Source organism: Acinonyx jubatus, chromosome D3, assembly GCF_027475565.1.
Source record: "Acinonyx jubatus isolate Ajub_Pintada_27869175 chromosome D3, VMU_Ajub_asm_v1.0, whole genome shotgun sequence".
NCBI lineage: Eukaryota > Metazoa > Chordata > Mammalia > Carnivora > Felidae > Acinonyx > Acinonyx jubatus.
The window spans coordinates 28,496,651-28,519,763 of NC_069392.1; the positions used below are offsets into that span (position 1 = coordinate 28,496,651).

General features: G+C 42.2%; 1 long non-coding RNA gene across 1 annotated transcript; it reads left to right on the forward strand.

Annotated features, from left to right (window-relative positions):
* Nucleotides 1-423: 423 nt before the first annotated feature.
* Nucleotides 424-5,032, forward strand: LOC113596443 (uncharacterized). The gene is made up of 4 exons (XR_003417180.2): nucleotides 424-1,505; nucleotides 2,649-2,724; nucleotides 3,656-3,746; nucleotides 4,803-5,032. It is a non-coding gene; the product is annotated as an uncharacterized LOC113596443 (long non-coding RNA).
* The last annotated feature ends 18,081 nt before the right edge of the window (nucleotides 5,033-23,113 follow it).

Below are 23,113 nucleotides of genomic sequence, written 5' to 3' on the forward strand. Positions count from 1 at the left end.
ATGAAGAGATTAGGTACCTTGCCAGAGGTGATACAGTTATCTGAGGGACTTTTTCTTTTTCTTGACTATCTGATCTGTGTCCCAGAAGTATTTCAAAGCTCTGCTCAGATGAATGTAAATAACAAATTAATGTTTTGTTTAAAATGAAGTAGCTTGGGGCACCTGGGTGGCTCAGTCAGTGAGGTTAAGCATCCAACTCTTGATTTTGGTTCAAGGGCATGATCTTACTGTTCATGAGATGGAACTCCACATCGGGCTCTGTGCTGACAGCACAGAGCCTGGTTGGGATTCTCTCTCTCTCTCTCTCTCTCTCTCTCTCTCTCTCTCTCTCAAAAATAAATAAATAAACATTTTAAAATAAAATGAAGTAGCAATAATGATTTATATATTTTATTTATAAATTTATTTTAAGTTTATAAATTATTATAAATTTATAAATATAATTTATCATATATTTATAAATAAAGTTTGAGTTTTATTCATAATTTTTAACTGAATTTCAAATCTTCAAAGACTAATAAAAATAGTGGTTAATATTTATTGCATGCTTCATAAACATAGTACAGTTGATCCTTGAGCAACATGGGGGTAGGGACACCAAACTCCCCACAGTCAAAAATCTATATGTAACTTAAGTCTCTCCCAAAACTTAATTATGAATAGCCCTACTGTCGACCAGAAGTCTTACTGATAACATGAACACTTAGTTAATTATTTTGTGTGTTATATGTATTGTAGATGGTATTCTTGCAAGAAAGTAAGCTGGAGAAAAAAAAATCGTAAGGAAGAGAAAATACATTTACACTTTGGTATTTATCAAGAAAAATCCCTGTCTAAGTGGACATATGCAGGTCAAACCGGTGTTGTTCAGGGGTTATGCGTCCATAGGTACTTCATGTGCATTTTCTCATTTAATCTTGCAACACCTCACGAGTTAGGTGTGATCATTATCACTATTTTTACTGATAGTAAAGTTGGAGTAAGATTGGAATGGGGTGGAGTGAGGTGGAATAAAGTTGGAGTGAAGTAAATTTGGATTGAGATGGAGTGAGGTGGGAGCTAGGGGGAGGAAGGTTGGAGTGAGGGGGAGTAATGGAGTGAGGTAGAAGCGAGGTAGAGTAACTGGTCCAAGTCACTTAGTCAGTGAGAGGCAGAACCAGCAATTGAACTCAGGATATTAGGCCCAGAACCTCAGCTCCTGACCACTAGGCACATCACCTCCGATAGGATTTGTCTTTGTGATCTTAACTAGGAACAGCAATCATTCAGCAGCCAAAACTGTTTTGTTTTTGTTGTTTGCAAGATCTCGGTACACCTTCTTATCCTTCTTTGTTGTTCAAGTTAAATAAGGGGCAGCTTTTCTCCTCGACGGAACTGAAATGGGAATTTGCTGGAGGATTTGAGGGCACACACAAATTGTGCAGCCTTGGGTTTGCGGAAGCCGAGGCAGTAAGGAGCGTTGGCCTCTGCCCTCAGGGGGGAAACATCTGAGCCGGCATCCCAAGGTAGGCAGCAGTGCGGTCGGTTCAGCGAATGGTGTTAGTTTGAAAACTCGGAAAGATTTGGCATGTGTGTAGAAGATAATTTTCTGAAATGCCTCCCCCCACCCCACCCCCGCAAAATAAGATCCAGTGACTCAAACACCTCTGAGTTTCTCAGCTACTGGCTTAATCTGGGAAGGCTGAGGGCCACCTCTCTGACCACATAGCGTCACTTGCCAGTGTCTGGCCTTCCAGACTCTCAGGTATAAATAATGGTGGTAGAGATGGAGCCTATTGGTGGCTAGGGGGCTGGAGGGTGGGGGGCAGGGCAGCATTTAGAGCAGAAGGGCTGGAGGTAAGCTGGTTCGGTGGGGGCCGCAGCAGAAGCACAGACAACCTGGGCTTGTCTGCAGTGTTGTGCCTAGTGTCCTGACAGAGTCAGTGGGAAGCGGCCATGTGATCTGGATTGGTAAATGGATAAAGCATTGATCCTCACACATCTCTGAATTTACTATGGGTCTTAAAAAAATACTTTCATGTGCTTTTAAGTGTTGACTATTAAAAATCTTTTTTTTTTAATTTAATGTTTATTTATTTTTGAGAAAGAGAGAGTGCGCGCATGTGGGAGACAGAGGATCCGAAGCGGGCTCGGCACTCAGCAGCAAGCCCAATGCAGGGCTTGAACTCACGAACTGTGAGATTGTGACATGAACTGAAGTCTGACACTTGACCAACTGAGCCACCCAGGCACTCTTAAGTATTAAAAATCTTATTACATAAGCCTCTTTTTCCTCCGGACAATTACATACCTTTGGCATATGGGACTTTTGCCGGTGATGGAGATGTGTGTCACAAGCCCATGCTGCCTCCAAAGCGGTGGCTGCCAAAACTAACAGCTGTGAAATTATTTGTGACTGTTAAGGATAAACACATTTGTCCCTATTCATTATATGATCGGTAAGTGCTAGCAGTTCCTATGTGCGAAACTGTGATTTATTCCCTGCAGTGTATTTCTTAGTTTGGAAGTGGACACAGAAACCATGGCATCGTTTGTTTTCTTTGGGATCCAAGTTACGAGTTTGGGCCCCGTTATCAGGCAGGCCTTGGCTCCTCAGTCTCTGCAAAATTGGGCTTTCCTGTTTTTGTCATTCTCCGTTTACTTCGTAGGCATGCTTTGTGTAGGGGAGAAAAATACCCACGAAGGAAGCTTCTCAGAGGGTGACCAGGTGCACAGTTCAGCCAAGTAGGTGACTTGATGGGACGCGTCTCTTTGTGTTTGTTCGGGTCGGGAAGGGTGTGACAGCGCACTGGGAGATACTCGGCTTACAGCCAAATAACTTTTCCACCTGAGGTACGAGGCAGCTCTTCTGAGGGGTCCAGTCTCGGCTTCTTGAGAAACCGAGTATGTGGGAAGCAGATGGCCCTATGTGGCACTCCCCGTGTGCTGCGTGATGGCTGCTCACGGTGTGTTCCGAGCAGATACACAAAGCTCCTCCTGTCCATGCGTGTGTGTGTGTGTGTGTGTGTGTAAAAGTGTCACTGTGTACATAGTGAAGTTTTTGTGAGTAGAACAAGCAAAAGAACAAAGAAGCAAAAAGGCGTGGCGGGTGGAGAGAGAAATGGCAGCATGTTGATAGTTAGCGAAGCCGGATAGTGGCCACACAGGGATTCATCATACTCTTTGTGTATGTTTAAAAATATGTGCGGTATTTAAACATTTGTGTAAATGTTTGGTCCGTGCAATTCTCACTGCACCCTGTCTCTGCTGCAAACGCTGTGCTGGGTGTTTGGGTGCAGTGACAATTCTCTACTTTCACGGTGCTCAGAGCGATGGGGGACAGACATGAATCTCACATCACACAAATACTGAATATCAAACAGAGAGGCATTCTTTGAAGCACAGAGATGAGGTATTAGGAAAACTTTGAATAGTAGAAACTGCTAGGGGGAGGAAGGCTTCCTTCACAGAAGGATTTACCCAGTTGAAGTCTGAAGCGTGACTAACTGGATGCCAAGGAGAAAGGGAGAAGAGAGTTCTAGAAGGTGAGATGGGCTTGTGTAGTGCCAGGGACCTGAAGCGGTCAGGGTGATAAAGTCCTAAGGGAGGGGATTGTGGCTCGGAGGTGGGCTGGGCATGTTGCCAGGCCTTGTTATAGAATTTCCCTTGGTCCTAGGAGCAATGGACAGCTAGTAAGCAGCTGAAGCAGGAAGTAGCTATGGATCCACCTCCCCTTCCCAGGCACCATTTTGGCTACAGCGTGGAGGGTGAGTGGGGGGCAGGAGTTGTCATATAGGTGAGACACTGAGGCTGTCTGGGGTGGAGGTGGGGACAAAGGTGTGTCTAACAGCTAGAATCTAAGCTGCTGACCATGTGGATGTGGGTCAGGGAGAGGGAGGGTCAGCGTGATGGTGATGGTCCGCCATGTGCTGAGATGGGCACCAGAAGGGAGGGCCTGATGTGGAGGAGAAGCCCTGTGTTTGGTCTGGTAGAGGTGGAGGGAGATAATGCTGAGACAGTTGGTCACATGGGGTTGGAGCTCAGGGCTGAGATGTGGGCAGAGGGAAGAAGCCGGTGACTCCTCACATGCGCATGGTGCTGGGAGTCAGAGCTGCTTGGAAAGAGGAACCCTCCGTGAGAAACTAGGATAGGACAACAGTGACCAGCTCCAGCCCACCTTGGGTAGTTTCCTTTTTAAAATTAAACAAGTTATGGGACCTTTGGGTAGTTCGGTTGGTTAAGCATCCGACTTGGTTTTGGCTCCAGTCATGATCTCACGGTTCGTGAGTTCAAGCCCCACATTGGGCTCTGCATGGACTGTGTGGAGGAGCCTGCTTGGGATTCTCTCTCTCTCTCTCTCTCTCTCTCTCTCTCTCTCTCTGTCTCTCTCCCCTGCTTGCTCTCTGTCACTCACTCTCTCTCTCTCTCAAAATAAGTAAACATAAAAATAAAAACAATAAATTGAATCAAACAGGTTATGCGTGAGCATGCTTGTCATAAAGATGTTAAGCCATGGCACGTGCATCCAGACACATACCCTTACAGAGCCAGTACTGTTCTGCATATGTACATATGTGCACGCACACATGGTTTTCCATTTTACCTAAATTTTACTCAGCATTTACCCACACCACCAACTCAGCAGCTTGTTTGCTTTGAAAAATTTTTTTCCTGATGTTTCTGTATCATAAAGTCTCCTCCTACAATCCTGTCTTCCGGAGGGCATCGCCGTTGACATATTCCTTCAACTTTTTCTTCCATGCTTGTATGGTATCTTGTTATACGGATGCATCGCTATTTATTTAATTTTTCCTCTGTTACAGGACGCCTAGGCTGTCTACAGATTTCCTGCTCTTAAAAAGTAGTGTTGGGGTGCCTGGGTGGCTCAGTCGGTTGAGCGTCCAACTTCGGGTCAGGTCATGATCTCGCGGTTCGAGAGTTTGAGCCCCACGTCGGGCTCTGTGCTGACAGCTCGGAGCTTGGAGCCTGCTTCGGATTCTGTCTCCCTCTCTCTGCCCCTCCCCTGCTCATGCTCTGTCTCTCACTCTGTCAAAAATAAATAAAACATTAAACAAATTTAAAAAGTAGCACTGTAGTGGGGGTCCTTGAGGGCATGTTTTCATTTGTGGACATTTGTGAGTATTTTGGCAGGCTGGAGTCTTCCAGGTGGAACCACTGGGTCAAAGTGCGTGCACACTTCAGAGTTTTAACAGACATTGCCCAGTTGCTCCAGAAGGCCCATTTCCCTTTAACCAGTCCTGGACTTTACCTTTCTGAGTTTTTCATAGTCTCTTGGGTGAAAAGTCTTATTTTAGCGACACTTTAATTTACATAGCATCTATTACTTGCAAATGTAAGTATCCTTTAAAATGTCCACTGGCTGTAGCCAGTTTTCATGAGAAAATTGTATCTTTTGCCCATTTTTCTTTTTAAAAAATTTTTTTAATGTTTATTTTTGAAAGAGAGAGACAGAGCATGAGCGGGGGAGGGGCAGAGAGCGAGGGAGACACAGAATCCGAAGCAGACTCCAGGCTCTGAGCTGTCAGCACAGAGCCCGATGTGGGGCTCGAACTCACGAGCTGCGAGATCATGACCTGAGCCGAAGTCAGCCACCCAGCCCAGCCGACTGAGCCACCCAGGCGCCCCTGCCCATTTTTCTTTAGGGTTACTTTCCTTTTTCTACTGAGCTATAACAGTTCTTTATGTGATATGGATATTAACAGCTCTAGTCTAAGGATGCACCCAACCTAACTGCAGTCTGAGAACCTCCCCTTCTTCTCTGTCACCCCCAGCACCCTGTGTCTGTCTGTTGTCCCTAGGTCCTGCTTGCTCTCCTCTGAAGAATCTTGACAACTCTGTTCTTGGTCCCTTAAGATTCGGGACATGCTGCAGAACCTTCCCTACAGCAGACTGTCCTTGCTGTCTGGAGTAGGCTCTGTCCCCAACTCACTTCTCCCAGGGCTGCTCAGAGTCTGCTTTCTCTGGTGAGTAGGCACCCAGTAAGTATCTGCTGGTGGTGAGTAGGCACCCAGTAAGTATCTGCTGGAAGAAGAAGTGAACAGCTCTAGTGTGAATATGGAAAGTCAGGGCCACAATGGAAGAGTCCCTTGTCCTACTGGGCCTTGGGTTTCTGTCCTCATGAGGACTGTTTGGCTCCTTCATGCACTTGGCAGTTCTGACATTATGGAATCCAGGAGAAAGGAAGTCAGCCTCTGCCTCTCAGAGGGTATAAGCCTGTCTGTGCAGGGGACTGGAGGCCAAGTGCTCTCTTCCCGCTACTGCAGTGCCCAGCTCTGTACCCTGGGCATGACCTATGTCACAGGCTTCCTTGGGCCAATTGTTTGGTACCTGTTGGCTGCCAGGCTGTGGAGAGGGCCAGAGCTGGGTTCTTCCTGTCTTCTCCCTGGGGCTCCAACATCCCAGTTGGGTGGAGTCCCTCTTTATCCCTTGGTAACATGGTGAGCTGTGGTTAAGATGTGGTTAGTGATTAGTCAGGCCTATGTAAAGGCAGGTGTCCACGTCTCCTGGATACAAACCACAGTCTCTCCAGACCTGCAGGCCCACCCACCCAACCCAGCCTGGCCTGGCCACACTGTGGCTTCCCAGAACCCCCAGCCCTTGAGGACCACCCTCACTTGGCTCTGCTTTCCACTCTGCCCACATTTTGTGTCCCTCATGCCACTCCATAGGACATCTGCTCCCTGCTGCTCCTTGGTGACAGAAGGGGACCTGATACAGTGTAGTTTCCCAATAAATATACATGGAGTGAACAAATGTATAGAGTTCATTTGTAAGACTTCTTTTTAAAACAATTTGTTTATTTTTGAGAGAGTGACAGCGTGAGCAGGGGAGGGGGCAGAGAGAAAGGGAGACACAGGATCTGAAGCGGGCTCCAGCCTCCAAGCTGTCAGCATAGAGCCCGACTTTGGGCTCAAGCCCACAAACTGAGATCATGACCTGAGCTGAAGTCGGACACTTAACCAACTGAGCCACCCAGGCACCCCCATTTGTAAGACTTCTGGCTGATTAGGGTTGAGTCATTTCTGCTGAGATGATCACTCTTTAGTTTTTGCTTAGAGAGCATGATTAACATTTGGATATTTAGAAAGTGCCAAGGAGGAAAAAAGGGAGGAAACTTCCTTTTTAAAAACAACTTTGTTATAGAAAAATACAAATATATGCACAAACAGAATAGCACGTGACCTCCCATGATCCTGCCCCAGCCCTAACAAGTCCCAATTCACACCCATCCTGTTTCATCCAGCCCCCTGTCCCCACTCCTGGGTTAATTAGAAGCAAACCACAGATATGCCATCCTTAAGTATTTCAGTTTGTATTCAAAATGAGGCTTCTAGAAAGATAGTCTGAGGGAGAGATGAACTGCTAATTCCCATGTTCTGCTGACCCAGTGGGATGGTGCCCAGCATACTATGTTACCCGCCCTGAGTGGGTGTGTGTGCTATTTGCATGACATCCAGAAGGGTCAAGCCTGGCTCTAGCCACTGCACAGGTGTCTCCATGGTCATTTCCTTCCTGTGCTGGTCAGGGACACTGTCACCAGCTCAAAAACTCTGAGGGGTTTTCCTTTTTTCCATTTCCTGTCATGGTTTTGAAACAGAGAGGAAGAGTGGTATGTTGATCTGATAACCATTCACTTACTCTCAGAGTTGGTGCCACATATTTATTAGAAATTGTGGTCAAAATCATGAGTATCAGTAATATGAGGAATGCTAATGTTCCAGTGGGATAGGAAGAAACAGATTTTGTTTTTAGTTTATATACAAACAGGTATGCTTTTAGGTCTTCTGCCACATTGCTAAATGTGTATTCTTACATGAATGATGGAGGGAAATGTAAATCTCATATTTATACACATTGAGTCACTTCAGTGGAATGTCAATAATTGTTAAAAATTATGGGAGAAAAAATGTGGCCTTGAATATGATATTATTTTTTTTATTATTTTGAGCTTCTGATGCTGAAAATAAAACATCTCTCGGTTGGCAAAACAAATCAAGATAAAATGTGGGTTTTTAAAAAATGTTTATTTATTTATTTTGAGAGAGAGAGAACAAGTGGGGGAAGAGCAGAGATAGAGGGAGAAAGAGAATTCCAAGCAGGTTCCATGCTGACAGTGCAGAGCCAGATGCAGGGCTCGAACTAACGAACCCAAGTCGAAATCAAGAGTCAGACATTTAACCAACCGAGCCACCCAGATGCCCCTAAAATGTATTTTTAAAAAACCTGATGTTGGGGTGCCTGGGTGGCTCAGTTGGTTAAGCATCTGACTTCGGCTCAGGTCATGATCTCACAGTCTGTGGGTTCGAGCCCTGTGTCGGGCTCTGTGCTGACAGCTCAGAGCCTGGAGCCTGCTTCAGATTCTGTGTCTCCCTCTCTCTCTGACCCTCCCCCATTCATGCTCTCTCTCTGTCTCAAAAATAAATAAACATTAAAAAAAAAAGAATGTTGCTCAACAACAAAAAACCAAACAGCCTAATTGAAAAATAGACAAAGTACTTGAATAGGCATTCCTCCAAAGAAGACATACAAGTGGCCACTAAGCACATGGAAAATGCTCAACATCACTAGTCACTAGGGAAATGCAAATCAAAACTATGATGAGATATCATCTCACACCCCTTAGAATGGCTACTGTCAAGGGGTGCCTGGGTGGCTCAGTTGGTTGGATGACCAACTCTTGATTTCAGCTTGGGTCATGATCTCACAGTTTCTGGGTTTGAGCCCCTTGTCAGGCTCTGTGCTGGCAGTGCAGAGCCTGCTTGGGATTCTCTGTCTCCCTCTCTCTCTGCTCCTCTCCTGCTCTCTCCCTCTCTCTCAAAAATATAGAAATAAACATGAAAAAATAGCAAGTGTTCAGAGGATGTGGAAAATTGGAAGTTTGGCAGTTCCTTGAAAAGTTAGACATAGGATTACCATATGACTCAGCCATTCCACTCTTAGGTACTGAAAAGAGTTGAAAGCATGATGTACAATAGCCAAAAGGTGGAAATAACCCAAATATCCATCAGCAGATGAATGGATGAACAAAATATGGTATATACATATAATGGAATTTAGCCATAAAAAAAGGAAGGAAATTCTGACACATGCTACAACATGGATGAAACTTGAATGCATTATGCTAAATGAACTAAACCAGACACAAAATGATAAATGCTTTATGATTCCACTTATATGCGGATCCTAGAGCAGTCAAATTCATAGAGACAGAAAGTAGAATGGTGGTTGTCAGGGGCAGGGGGAATAGGGATGGGGATTTTTCATATTGATAAGAGATCAACACTTACCAAGAAAACATAATTATTCTAAATATATATACACCCAATACAGAGACTCAAAATATATGAAGCAAAAAGTGACCAAATTAAAATAAGTAGATAATACACACTTGTGGTTAGACATCTCAACACCTTTCAGTAAATGATAGAACAAGTAGACAGAAAATCAGTATAAGGATACAGAATACATGAGCAACCTTATCAGTGTGACTTTATTGACATAGTATGATCTCTGACCACAACGAAAATTAGAAATCAATAACAGAAGGACATCTGGAAAAAACTCCTAAATATCTGGAAATTAATACATTTTTCAAATAACCCCAAAGTTCAAGAAGTCACAAAGAAAATTAGAAGATATTTTGAATTGAATGATGATTTAAAAAAATAGTAATAAAATTTGTGGGATGCAGTTAAGGCAGTATTTAGAGGGAAATTTATAACTTTAAATTTTTTTTATTGGGAAGAAAGAAAGGCCTTTTAAACCATGATCTAAGCCTCACATTTAAGAAGAAAAAAATTAAACCCCAAATAGAAGAAAATATGAAAGAACCAAAATCAATAAAATAAAACAGAAAAGCAATAGCTAAAAACCAGTGAAATCAATGGCTGTTTCTTTAAATTAAAAAAAGAAAATTGCTGTTTATTTTTGAGAGCCAGAGATAGAGCATGAATGGGGGAGGAGCAGAAAGAGAGGGAGTCACAGAATCCAAAGAAGGCTCCAGGCTCTGAGCTATCAGCACAGAGCCCGAAGCAGGGCTTGAACCCATGAACCATGAGATCATGACCTGAGCTGAAGTTGGAGGATCAACCAACTTAGCCACCCAGGTGCCCCAATGGCTGGTTCTTTAAAAGAGCAATACAACTGATAAAACTCTAGTTAGACTGATTAAGAAAAAAAGAGAGAGACCTAGGTTACCAGTATAGGCAATAAGGCAGGAAATGATTCCACAAACATTAAAAGGGAAATAGGAGAAAATTATAAACAACTTTATGCTAGTAAATCCAAAAACTTGGATAAAACAAACTACTTAAATACTCAAATTACCAAAATGGACTCAAGAGGAAAGAGAAAATCTGAGTAGCCCTGCATGAACTAAAGATATTAAATTTATATTTGAAAACCTTCCCACAAGGAAAACTCCAAGCCCATGTGACTCCAAGGATTAACTTTACCCAACATTTATGGAAGAAATAGTGCCAATTTTACACAATATCTCTGAGAGAACAAAAGAGGAGAGAGTACTTCCCAGCTCATGCTATGAAGGCAGCACCACCCTAATACCTAAACCTGGGGAAAATATTAGGAGAAATCTACAGGCCAGTATCTCATATGTAAATAGACATTAAAACTCTTTCAAAATATTTGCCCATTGAATCCAGCAACACATAAAAAAAGACTATTAACCTGGACAAGTGGAGTTTATCCCAGTAATGCAAGATTGATTTTTTTGGTTTATTTTATTTTTGAGAGAGAGAGAGAGAGAGAGAGAGAGCAAGAGCACAGGTGGGGGAGGGGCAGAGAGAGAGAAAAAGAGAGAGAATCCCAAGCAGGCTCCGTGCTGTCAGCACAGAGCCCAAAGCAAGGCTTGAGTTAACAAACCATGAGATCATGAACTGAACTGAAATCAAGAGTCAGAAGCTTAACCAACTGTGCCACCTAGGCACCTCAAGATTAATTTAACATTTAAAAAAATCAATGTAATTTACTATATTAACAGAATAATAATTTAAGAAAACATGATTATCTCAACAGTTGCAAAAAAAAAGGCATTGACAGAATTCAACACCTGTTCATGATTAAATCAAACCAAATCAAAACAACAACAAAAGACGCACAGCAAATTAAGGAGGGAAGAGAGTTTCCATAACCTTGTAGAGAGCAAATACTAAAAACATAGAGCTAATATTATAGGACAAATTGAACACTTCCTCCTCCAGTCAGTAACAAGACAGGGATGTTCTTGCTGTTTTTATTCAACATTCTAGTGGCAATGCTAGCCAGTGGGCTAAGGCAAGAAAAAGAAAAGTATACAAACTGGAAGGAAGTAAAACTATCTTTATTGATAGACACCATGTCCATCTTAAATAGGACATGACCATGTACCATGAAAACTCCAAGGACTCTATCAAAAATCTAGAATTAATAAGCTATTAAGAATTAATAAGCTAATCATAGGACACAAAGTTAATATTCAAGAATCAGTTGTTTCTTCAAATGCTGGATATAAGCAATTGGAAGTTAAAAGTTTAAAAATACCATTTACAATACCATCAAAAACACAACATACTAAAGGGGAACTATAACAAACTATATGCAAGAGAGGTACACTAAAAATTACAAAATACTGCTGAGATAAATTCAAAAATACTTAAATAAATGAAAAGATATACCAAATTCATGAATCAGAAAATTTAATATTGTTAAGTTTTCAATTCCCCCCATATTAATCTATAGATTAAATACAATCCCAAATAAAAATCCCAGAAGCTTTTATGTAAAAAATGGCAAGTTTGTTCTAAAAAGTGTGTGGAAATGCAAAGGGCTGAAGCCAAGTTTTTTTTTAATCAGACCTCTTTTGAAAATTAAAAACAAGATCCACATAAGAGTGAAACCATATGGTATCTGTCTTTCTCTGTATGGCTTATTTCACTTAGCATCACACTCTCCAGTTCCATCCACGTTGCTACAAAAGGCCATATTTCATTCTTTCTCATTGCCACGTAGTATTCCATTGTGTATATAAACCACAATTTCTTTATCCATTCATCAGTTGATGGACATTTAGGCTCTTTCCACAATTTGGCTATTGTTGAGAGTGCTGCTATAAACATTGGGGTACAAGTGCCCCTGTGCATCAGTACTCCTGTATCCCTTGGGTAAATTCCTAGCAGTGCTATTGCTGGGTCATAGGGTAGGTCTATTTTTAATTTTCTGAGGAACCTCCACACTGCTTTCCAGAGCGGCTGCACCAATTTGCATTCCCACCAACTGTGCAAGAGGGTTCCCATTTCTCCACATCCGAGAAGGGAAAAAAAAAAAAAAGAGGTTAGAGTGGGAGACAGCCAAAGCATAAGAGACTGTTAAAAACTGAGAACAAACTGAGGGTTGATGGGGGGTGGGAGGGAGGTGAGGGTGGGTGATGGGTATTGAGGAGGGCACCTTTTGGGATGAGCACTGGGTGTTGTATGGAAACCAGTTTGACAATAAATTTCATATATTGAAAAAAAAAATTAAAAATAAAAATTTTAAATTAAAAAAAAGAAAATGAAAGAAATAAAAATTCTTACATATCTTAAATAATGTAAATAATTCAGTTTATCTAAAATAAAATTTTAAAAATAAAATAAAATAAATTTTTATGTAAAAAAAATTAAAAACAAAATTGGAAAATCTACACTATCTTATTTAAAAAAAAATGTTTAATGTTTATTTATTTTTGAGAGAGACAGAGACAGAATGTGAGTGGGTTGGGACAGAGAGAGAAGGAGACACAGAATCTGAAACAGGCTCCAGGCTCTGAGCTGTCAGCAGAGAGCCCGACACGGGGCTCGAACTCACGAGCTGCGAGATCATGACCTGAGCTGAAGTCAGACGCTCAACCGACTGAGCCACCTAGGCGCCCCTACACTATCTTATTTCAAAACTCACACAAAGTTATAATCATCAAGACAGTGTGGTACTGACATTAAGGTAGACATATAGATAAATGAAACAGAAATAAACTCACAGATACAGAGTCAATTGATTTTGACAAAGTTGCCAAGGGAATTCAGTGGAGGAAAGGACAGTTTTTTCTTCAACAGTTGATGCTGGGACTGTTGGATATCAACATGGGAAGAAATGAATCTTGATCCCTATCTGATAAAGTATGCAAAAATTAACCTGAAATAGATCATAAAGCTAAATATAAAAGCTAACATTATAAAACTTGAAGAAGAAAACACAGAAGAAAATATTTGCCACCTTGGCAGATTTCTTAGAACATGAAAAAGCATAAACCATAAAAGAAAAAAAGTTGATTAATTTAAATTTATCAAAATTAAAAACTTATTTTAAAAGCACCCTTAAGAAAAGGAAAAGATGAGCCAAAAACTGTACATTTGACAAAGGACTTTTATGCAGAATCCATGAAGAATGTATAACTCAAAAATCAGAAAAAAGCAAAACTTCCTTATGCATTAAGCAAAAGATTTGAGCAGGTGTTTTACAGAAGATATACCAGTGACCAATGAGCACATGAAAAGATGTTTAATATCTCTAGTTATAAAGGAAATACAAATTGAAACCATAGTGAGATAGCATGAGACATCCATTCGAATTGCTAAAATTTAAAAGATCAACCATGTCAAGTTTTGCCAAGGAGATATACGTTACTGTTGAGAATGAAAAATGATATGATTGGTGGGGTTCTTGGGTGGCTCCGACCGTTGAGTTTCCGGCTCTTGGTTTCAGCTCAGGTCATGATCTCATGGGTTTGTGGGATGGAGCCCCACTTCGGTCTCTGTGCTGTCAGCATGGAGTCTGCTTGGGGTTTCTCTCTCTCCCTCTCTCTCTGCCCCTCTGCTGCTTGAGCTCCCTCTCTCAATAAATAAACAAATAAACATTTAAAAAAAAAGAAAATGGTATGCTTGAAAAAGTTGGGCAGTTTTCTTCACTCTTAAACATTTATGTCCTATTTACAACTCAGCAATTCCTTGCTATGTAATACATAACAGAAAACATCTGTCCTTGCAAAGACTCACACAGCAGCTTTATTTAATAATAGTCAAAAACTGGGGCGCCTGGGTGGCTTAGTTAGTTAAGCATCCAATCGTGGCTCAGGTTATGATCTTACGGTTCTTGGGTTCAAGCCCCCTATCCAGCTCTGTGCTAACAGCTCAGAGCCTGGAACCTACTTTGGATTCTCTCTCCCTCTCTCTCTCTGCCCCTCCCCTGCTCACACTGTCTCTCTCTCCCTCTCAAAAATAAATGAACATTAAAATTTTTTTTTAAAAACCCTGAAAACAACTTCAATGTCCATCAACATGTGATGAACAATTGTGGTATAGTGGTGCAGTGGAACACTATTAGCAATAAAAAGGAGAAACTACTGAAGATGCCACAAGTGGATAAATCTCACAGACATTATGTTGAATAAAATAAGTAAAAAAAAAAAACAACAAACAAACCACAGATGGCGTGGTTTCATCTATAGAAACTCTAAAAAGGACAAATCCAATCTGGAGTGACAGGAAACAGGTCAGTGGTTCCCTGGGGCATGGTTTGGGAGGTGAGGGGATTGACCAGGAAGAGTCACAAAGGAACTTTTCGGGCGATTGAAGTGTTCTATGTCTTGATTGTGACAATGGTTACTTACACAGGTATACACGCTTGTGAGAACTCGTGAAACTCACTTAAACTAAGTGCTCTCTATTGTATATAGACAATACCTTAATAAAGTTGATTCACAAAAATCTTGTATGCAACCAAGGTAAAAAAAAAAACTTATGTACAGTAGTATAGTTACTCTGTATTTTCTTTTTCTTTTTTCTTTTTTTTTGAAACAGAGAGAGAGAGAGAGAGAGCAAGGGAGGGGAAGTAGAAAAGGGAGAGAGAGACTCTTAAGCAGGATCCACACCCAGTGCCGAGCCTGATGCAGTGCTCAATCTCAGGACAGTGAGATCATGACCTGAGATGAAGTCAAAGAGTCTGATGCTTAACCAACTGAGCCACCCAGGTGCCCCTCTACTCTGGATTTTCTAAAATAACTACAGTTTATATCAGAAAAAAGAATGGAAACCCAGAATGGTACATAAAGATTGCTACCATTTTTCAAAGGATCTATTTACCCATATGCTTGTCCATGTCAATCAGTGTACACAATCTGCTTGTAAAAGTTCCCCTGGTAATGGGGGATAGGCGGAGAGGGAGAGACACTTGAATTTTTCATCATGGGCACCTGTTCCCTAACAGAAACCAAAACTTCTGATTTACAATTGATGACGCTAAAAAAATGTGCCATTCAGTCTGGGACTGCCAAATGACTTGGAAACAGTACTAAGGAAACCAAAGTGCTGGGTAGTGCAGTGCTAGACTTCAAGTCTGAGTGATGAGGGGGAGTCTTCCTAGGAGTGTCCTCCTGTGCACGGCCCTGGGAGCCAGGGGCAGTGTGTGTCCTGGCAGGTGGTGTGGCCCTGGTCAGCCCCATATTGCTCCCATCCACACTTTCCTAATCATACCCAAGTCACAGCAAAAATCCAATTCTTTTGAAAACGAGGGTTAAATATAAGGGTGTTCACATAAGCAGAGGCTGTGTGCCTCTCAAAGCAAGACGCTCCATCTGTCCTCTTACATTGCTTGCTGCAGTGCAGTAATCCCAGTCATGGACATTCAGTATAATCTAAAACAACAGTTATCCAAGAAATTAAATTTTGTTAACTTCAAGAATACAGTTGAACTTATTTCAGTGAGTGGGATGTAAAGAAAAGCTCACAGATTTGGAACCACATATATATGTTTTTTTAAACCTTAGATTCATTAAGTAATAGGTTCAAGAAGTAGAAATCCATGTGACTGCAAAGATTTGTTACTAGTTCAATTCCATGACGTTATCTAGGACAATTCCTGCTCCAAAGGAAGAGAATACATTTGCCTAAAGTTCTAATTCTTAAAAAAAAATTTAAGATAAAATTTATTGAAGTACAATTTATATACAATAAAATACATTTGTTTTAAGTAAATTGTAATGCTAGTGGCCAATGTAACCACCATCACCACCAAAATATACAACATTCCCATCACTCTAGAAAACTTCCCTGGGCCCCAGTCTCCCTCAGCTTCCACATTCAAGCCCCAGGCAAACACTGATCAAATTTGTGACACTGCGGATCAGATTTATCTTCTTCGAGAGTTTCACATAAATGGAGTTATCCAATGTATACTTTTTCTTGTCTGGCACCTTTTTTTCACACAATATTCTTCAGATTTATCCATGTTGCCACATGCATTCCTTTGGTTTCTGAGTAGTATAGTATTCCTCAAATGATTTTTAAAAATCATTACTTGCTTCCTCATTACCTGCTAATAACTCCTGGAAAACGATGAATGGGAGCTTCCTGGATAATTAAACCAGTGAGCAGAGCAGTGACCTGTCCAGTTGACCAAACCAGAAACCTAGGGATCATTTTTGGTTCCTCCTTCTATTTTCCAAATCCAAGAACCACCATGCCCAGTTTCAGTCTCCTAATCTCTCTCAAATCAATCTTGTCAGCCACTTACAAGCAAGTCTTCATTTCTCACCCGAATTACTGCAGAAACCCATTTTGCTTTAGTTTTGCACCTGCCATCCATTATCCATCTTTAAACCGGAATGAATTCAGCTGTTCTGGGAACCTCATACAAGTGGAATCATACATTATTTGTCCTTTTGTGTCTAACTTATTTCATTTAGCATGTTTTCAAGGTTCCTCCATGTCAGAACTTCCTTTTTGTGGCTGAATAATATTCCATTGTATGGGTAGACCACATTTTGTTAATCCATGGACAATTGGTTATTTCCACCTTTTGGTAATTATGAATAATCTGCTATGGACATTGGGGTACAAGCATTTTTTCAAGTCCTTACTTTTAATTCTTTTGCATGTATACCTAGGAGTGGGGTTGCTGGTCCATGTGGTAAATTCTGTGTTTGACTTTTTGAGGAACCACCAAACTGTTTTCCACAGCAGTTTGAACCATTTTACATTCCCACCAACTGTGCAGGAGGGTTCCAATCTCTCTAAAATCTCTGATCTGGTGAAACACAATTTCAGCAACTTAAGCTCTCTACACCTTGCTTTCCTCCATTCCAAAATGCAGGAAATGCTAATATTATCATTCTAGTGTGGTTAAGAAATTTAAATGAACAAATGTACGTAGGAACACCTAAGTGGCTTAGCCGGTTAAGCGTCCGACTTTGGCTCAGGTCATGATCTCACATTTCTTGAGTTCAAGCCCTGCATAGGACTGTCAGCACAGAACCTGCTTTGGATCCTCTGTCCCCTTCTCTCTCTGTCCCTCCCCTTCTCTCTCTCTCTCTCTCTCTCTCTCTGGCAAAAATAAGATAAACATTCAAAAATTAAAAAAAACAAACAAACCACAAATGTATGTAAATGCCTGTAAACGTGAATGCTGTAATAAATGCTAGCTGGTATCATCACCGTTGTCACTACTAATGAAGATCACTATGGCTGAAATCTGCAAACTTTGCCATCCATGCCCCTTCCCTGGGTCTCCTAGAGCTCTGTGGAGACTGTAGTAGAAAAGCAGCACAGTGGGCCAGGGGCCGGAAGCTGAGGTTGAGTCAGACGAACCCCTGGAGATGTGCACAATGAACAGACGGGAGGTGTGGACTTCATGGAAGGGGCCACATAGCACAGGGGAGTGGCAGCACATCCCTTCCTCTCATGAAGCAGGAAGGGGAGGCTCAAGAGGCTGAGGGGTCCTGGCTCCGGCCCTTCTCTTTTCACAAGTGCTTTGGAAAGCACAGCAGGCAGCAAGGCACATTGCTTCCCATGCGTGCCAGGTGCGCGCAAAGAGCCTGATGGAATCACCTTAATGGTGAAAGCAAGCCCATGATGTTGCTGCAGGTGCTCCTGACCATGACCTGAGCATGGGGTTCACATATGTGGTTTGCCTCAGGACTGTTTTCAGCAATGTGGTGACTGTGGTCACAGTATATGCATATTCTCTCAAGATCTCTTGAACAAGAGTGAGTGCTCTGTGTTGTGTGGTGCTGACACCCAATTGTCACTGCTGTTCCTGCAGGCTTGTCTACAGTGAAGATCTGTAGGCTGTTCATATATTATATATAGAAAGCCCTCAAATGGTAAACTTCCAACTCTGTAGCAGGATAAATGTTCACTTTTTAAAAATTGGCATTTACAAGGCAAAAATATGTGTGTTGTGTTTGGAGGGTCGGACCGGTACTTTTGTTCCTCTTCACTCCTAACGCATCTGCTGTGTGTTCTGACTCCTGCTGAGTCCACAGGGCAGCATGGGCTTTGCCCGCCGGGTACACAGGAAGTCTGCCAACAAGGGCTTGGCTCTCACCCTCGTGGGAGCTGGTGGGTCACTTCCTGGCTCTTTCCTATTATTATTGTTTGCTAAGTTTGAATAGGACTGCTGGCTGAGCGTTAGGTAGTTTTTCTAAAACCTTTTTAATTATTAAAATTTATCACAGCATTTGAAAAAAAATGAAAAAAGGACATGTCACTCATATTTCCACCATCACAGCACAATAGCTGCCTTCATTTCTCCAGACTTTCTTCTAGTCTTTTCTCTTACCGACACATATTTTACATTGTTGTAACCACTGTACATGGGAAATTTAGGTTCTTTCTGCTCAGCTTTGCTCATAAATATCTTTTCCATCTTTACTTATTTTTAATAGCTGTATGATAATCTTTTGGGTTAATATATCATCATTTATTTAGACATTCTTCTCTAACTGGCATTTAATGTTTCCCAATCTTCTACGATCATGAATTTTATTGTTTTATGCAGTGTGTAACAAATATAGGCTTACATTTAAATTGTTAAATGATGGGGTGCCTGGGTGGCTCAGTCAGTTAAGCGACCGGCTTCAGCTCAGGTCACGATCTCGCGATTTGTGAGTTCGAGACCCACATCAGGCTCTGTGCTGACAACTCAGAGCCTGAAGCCTGCTTCAGATTCTGTGTCTCCCTCTCTCTCTCTGCCTGCTCCCTGATCACACTCTGTCTGTCTCTCCCTCTCAAAACAAACAAACATTTAAAAAAATTTTTTAAAACTAATTGAAATGAGCCCCAGACTCAATTGTATTCAAATGACTGACATGATTCTACTGACATCTATTTTGAATAATGCAAATCATTTTTCATAATTTATCCTTTGGAACTTTTCTAAGTAGGTCATCCTCCTTCATCCCTGTTGTATCAGACCTCTAGAGAGAGCCACCAGCAAGGAGTGCCCCCGAAGCAGCATTTTGGAAAGACATACCCTTTTAGTGAGGGCCACTCTCGGGGCTGGACACATGGCTCTCTGGGGCAGTGCCCGCCATAAGGCTGGTCAAGCACAGGTCCATGACTGGACTGTCCTAGTATTGGCCATACCAAATCAGGTCAACAGTTTGGAGTAACTGTACCACATGTACTCTGCTGCACTAAGCAAATGGAAACCTGGACAAATTCATAAATCAGCTATTTTCAGACATTGAACACTAGGCAGCATAAGGCTGTGATCCCTTAGAAAAGAAAAAGAAAGGTAAGTGCTAATGTTGCCGTGGGTTTCTGTCCAGGGCTACTGCGTGGACCACAGCTGGGGAACAAGGACCCAAGCTGTGTCTGGTAGCTTAGCTGCCTTGAGAAGTGGAGTTGGGAGTGCAGGGACTCAGCTGTGGTTTGTGGGACAGAGTCCTGGAGAGAAGGGAATTCTGCAGGGAAGGAGCTCCAGAAATCCTCAAGGTGCCTTGAACATTCGTGAGTTACTGAGCTGTGCATGTGCAATGTGAGATGCCATGGAGATGGACCAAGAGCAAATGCCAGGGAGCTGCAAGGAGGCCAATTCCAGGAGCTCAACCTCAGCGGACAGCTCTCAGGGACCTGCTGGCATGCTGTAGAGACTCTCAAAGAGTTCCACTTTAGTAGTGGGATGAACAAGCCCTAGAGTGAGTGTATGTTGAACCTCCCCAACAAAGCTTAAAAACAAGTCTTGAAAGGGTCAAGCTAATGATCTGCAAGGGATGTGGGGTGCCTGGGTGGCTTAGTTGGTTAAGCGACTGACTTTGGCTCAGGTCATGATCTCAGGGTTCGTGAGTTCGAGCCCCGCATTGGGTTCTCTGCTGTCAGCACAGAGCCAGCTTTGGATCCTCTGTCACCCTCTCTCTCTGCCCCTCCCCTGCTTGTGCTCTCTCTCTCTCTCTCTCTCTGTCTCAAAATAAATAAATTAATTTAAAAAAAATCTGGAAGGGACTTAAATTCCCACCTTAAAGAGACACAGAAGAAAGGAAAACTATAGATCAAGGTCTGTCATGAATACGGATGTGAAATCCTCAACAAGATATTATCGAATCTTAACTCAGCCATGTATAAAAAGGATAATACATCATGGTCACTAGAGTTTATCCCAGGAATAGAAGGTTGGTTCAACATTTGAAAGTCAATCAACAGAATTCTTCATATCAACAGACTCAAAAAGGAAAAGTTTATGATCATCTTAATAGATCTAGAAATAGCCTTTAACAAAATTCAACACCCATTTGTGATTTAAAAAAAAAGAAAGAAAGAAACTCAGCAAGCCAGGATTAAAAGAGATTTTCCTTAATCTGGTAAAAAGCATCTAGCAAGTGCCTGCAGCTGGCCCCATGCTTAAAGGTAAAAGACTGGATGCTCTTCCTCAAGATCAGGAACAAGGCAAGGATGTCTGACCTCACCGCTTCTATTCACCATTGTACTGGAGGTCCTAGCAAGGGCAAAGGCAAGAAAAAGAAATCAAAGGCACACAGATTGGAAAGGAAGAAATAAAAACATTTTTATCTGCAGATGACATGATTTTCTATGAGGAAAACCCAATGAAATCTATGCAAAAGCTAAGACTAACAAGTGAACTTAGCTGTGTACTAGCAAAGAACCATCAGAGGTTGAAATTAAAAACATTTCAATTTATAGGGGAGCCTGGGTGGCTCAGTTGGTTAGGCGTCCGACTCTTGATTTCAGCTCAGGTCACAATCTCACAGTTTTTGAGTCCAAGCCCCACATTGGGCTCTGCACCGTGGAGCCTACTTGGGATTCTCTCTCTCCCCTCTCTCTCTGCCCCTATCCTGCTTGTGTGCTTTTTCTCTCTCTCTCTCAAAATAAATAAATAAATGTAAATAAAAACCATTTCAATTTATGATAGCGCCAGAAAACATGAAACACCTAGGAATAAAACCTACAAAATAGGTGCAAAAGCTTTTTGCTGAAAACTGCCAAATACTGCTGAAAAGAAATCAAAGAATTCCTTAAATAAATGGAGTGATATATTGTGTTCATAGGTTGGAGTAGTCATTATTTTAAGAGGTCTGTTCTCCCAAATGGATGTAGAGAGTAAACTGAGTCCCAATCAAAATCTTAGCTGCCTTTTTTGTAAACACTGGCTAGCCAATTCTGAAGTTCACACCAAAAGACAACTTCAGAGGAGAAGAACAACCCTTTCTATGGGTTTGCATGGGGCTTTCCAAGGACACACACCATCTGATTTCAAGAGTTCAAAGCTACAGTCATCAAGACAGTGTGGCATGGCAGAGGGGATGGATACACAGATCAATGGAACAGAATACAGAGTCCAGAAATAGCCCCACACAGGTGTGGTCAATTGATTTTTGACAAAACATAAAACCAGTTCAGCGGAGAATGGATTGTTTTGGCTTGAAAGATTTTTGCAGGACATCTAAAGGTCAGTCAGAAGGATAGATGGTCTGAAACTCAGGGAGGGCTTCTGGGCTGCAGAGACACAATTTGGGGAGTCATTGAATTAGAGGTGGAAGTACAAGTTTGGGGAAGGCAAGAACCACCCCAAGTTGGTAGGAAGATGGAGGAGAATGCCAGGGATGGCATTCTGAATCTGGAATGGGACGGTGACTGGACCATGAAGGATCCAAGGCAGAGACACACAGGCCTTTATTTAATGCTGAACATATGTGAAGGCGGGACTCCCCATAAGCACAAGCAGGATCAGAGAGCAATAGGGGCAGAAGCAGGTGCCCCAGAGATAAAGAAGAGGAAGACAGGTGAGCAAGGCCTGGACCGTGTAAACAACGTGAACCTGTACACGTACAAACAGTGGCTGCTGCACATCAGCCTACTGTCACCTTCTGCTTTGCACGGAAGGAACCAAACTGCCATGTGGTTTCCCCCACCACCATCTGGAGGGCTTTCTAGGTGCCAAACGCTACTCTAAAAGCTTCATAAATATTAAATCACTTTGCCCTCACAACTCTCTGAAGTGGGTACAATTATTCCCATTTTACAGATGAGAGAACTGAAGCCACGTTCTGCACAGTGACGCTAGGCTTTGAGCCCATGCCCTTCCATACCATGCTTTGCTGCTCTGGCTTAGGATGATGAAAATAATGACTCAGGAGGCCCCTGGGGATTTGCACCTTGTGCCTGCTTTTCTTGATACCCCACAAGGCCACACACCCGGTACAGGTAGGTTCAAGGCCAGGTCTGGGCCCCCCTCACTGTGCTGCCCACAATGAGCATGGATGGATCTGTCTTGATCGCACGGGCGGAGTACAGGACAGGCCAATGAACCCTGGTCTCAGGTTTCTGGCCCTTGCCCTGGGCTGCCTGCCTCCCTACAGCTCAGAAACAGATGCCCCCCATTGTCTTTGGAGGGCTGGCTTTCAGACTGAACCCCGGCACTCTGTTCCGCCTCCTGCACTCTGCCTCTGGCACCAAGTTCTCACGGTTTCCTCCATGCATAGGTTTGGAAGTGGCTAGGTCCAATGCAGTGAAACACAGTATAGGTTTGGATTTCAAAGGAAAAGAAAAAAAAGGACTCGATTCTAAAATGTTGAGGCACATTTATTTGAACGACTTACTCTTAAAACTGAAAGAAACCCGGAGTGATTTCTGAATTATTTTGAACAGCAATAACGCTTTAAAATTTGTGCATGCAAGGTCTTCCAATATATGCTAAAGGTGAGTATTTGGGGTTTTTTTTTTGTTTTTTGTTGTTTTTTCACATGAAGAGACTGGCTCTTCATTTCAAAGTCACCTGGTATTTTTGGTCTTCTGTACCTTTTGTAACTTCCTCTGAATAAGAGGAAATATGGCTGCCATTTGTGTTTAAT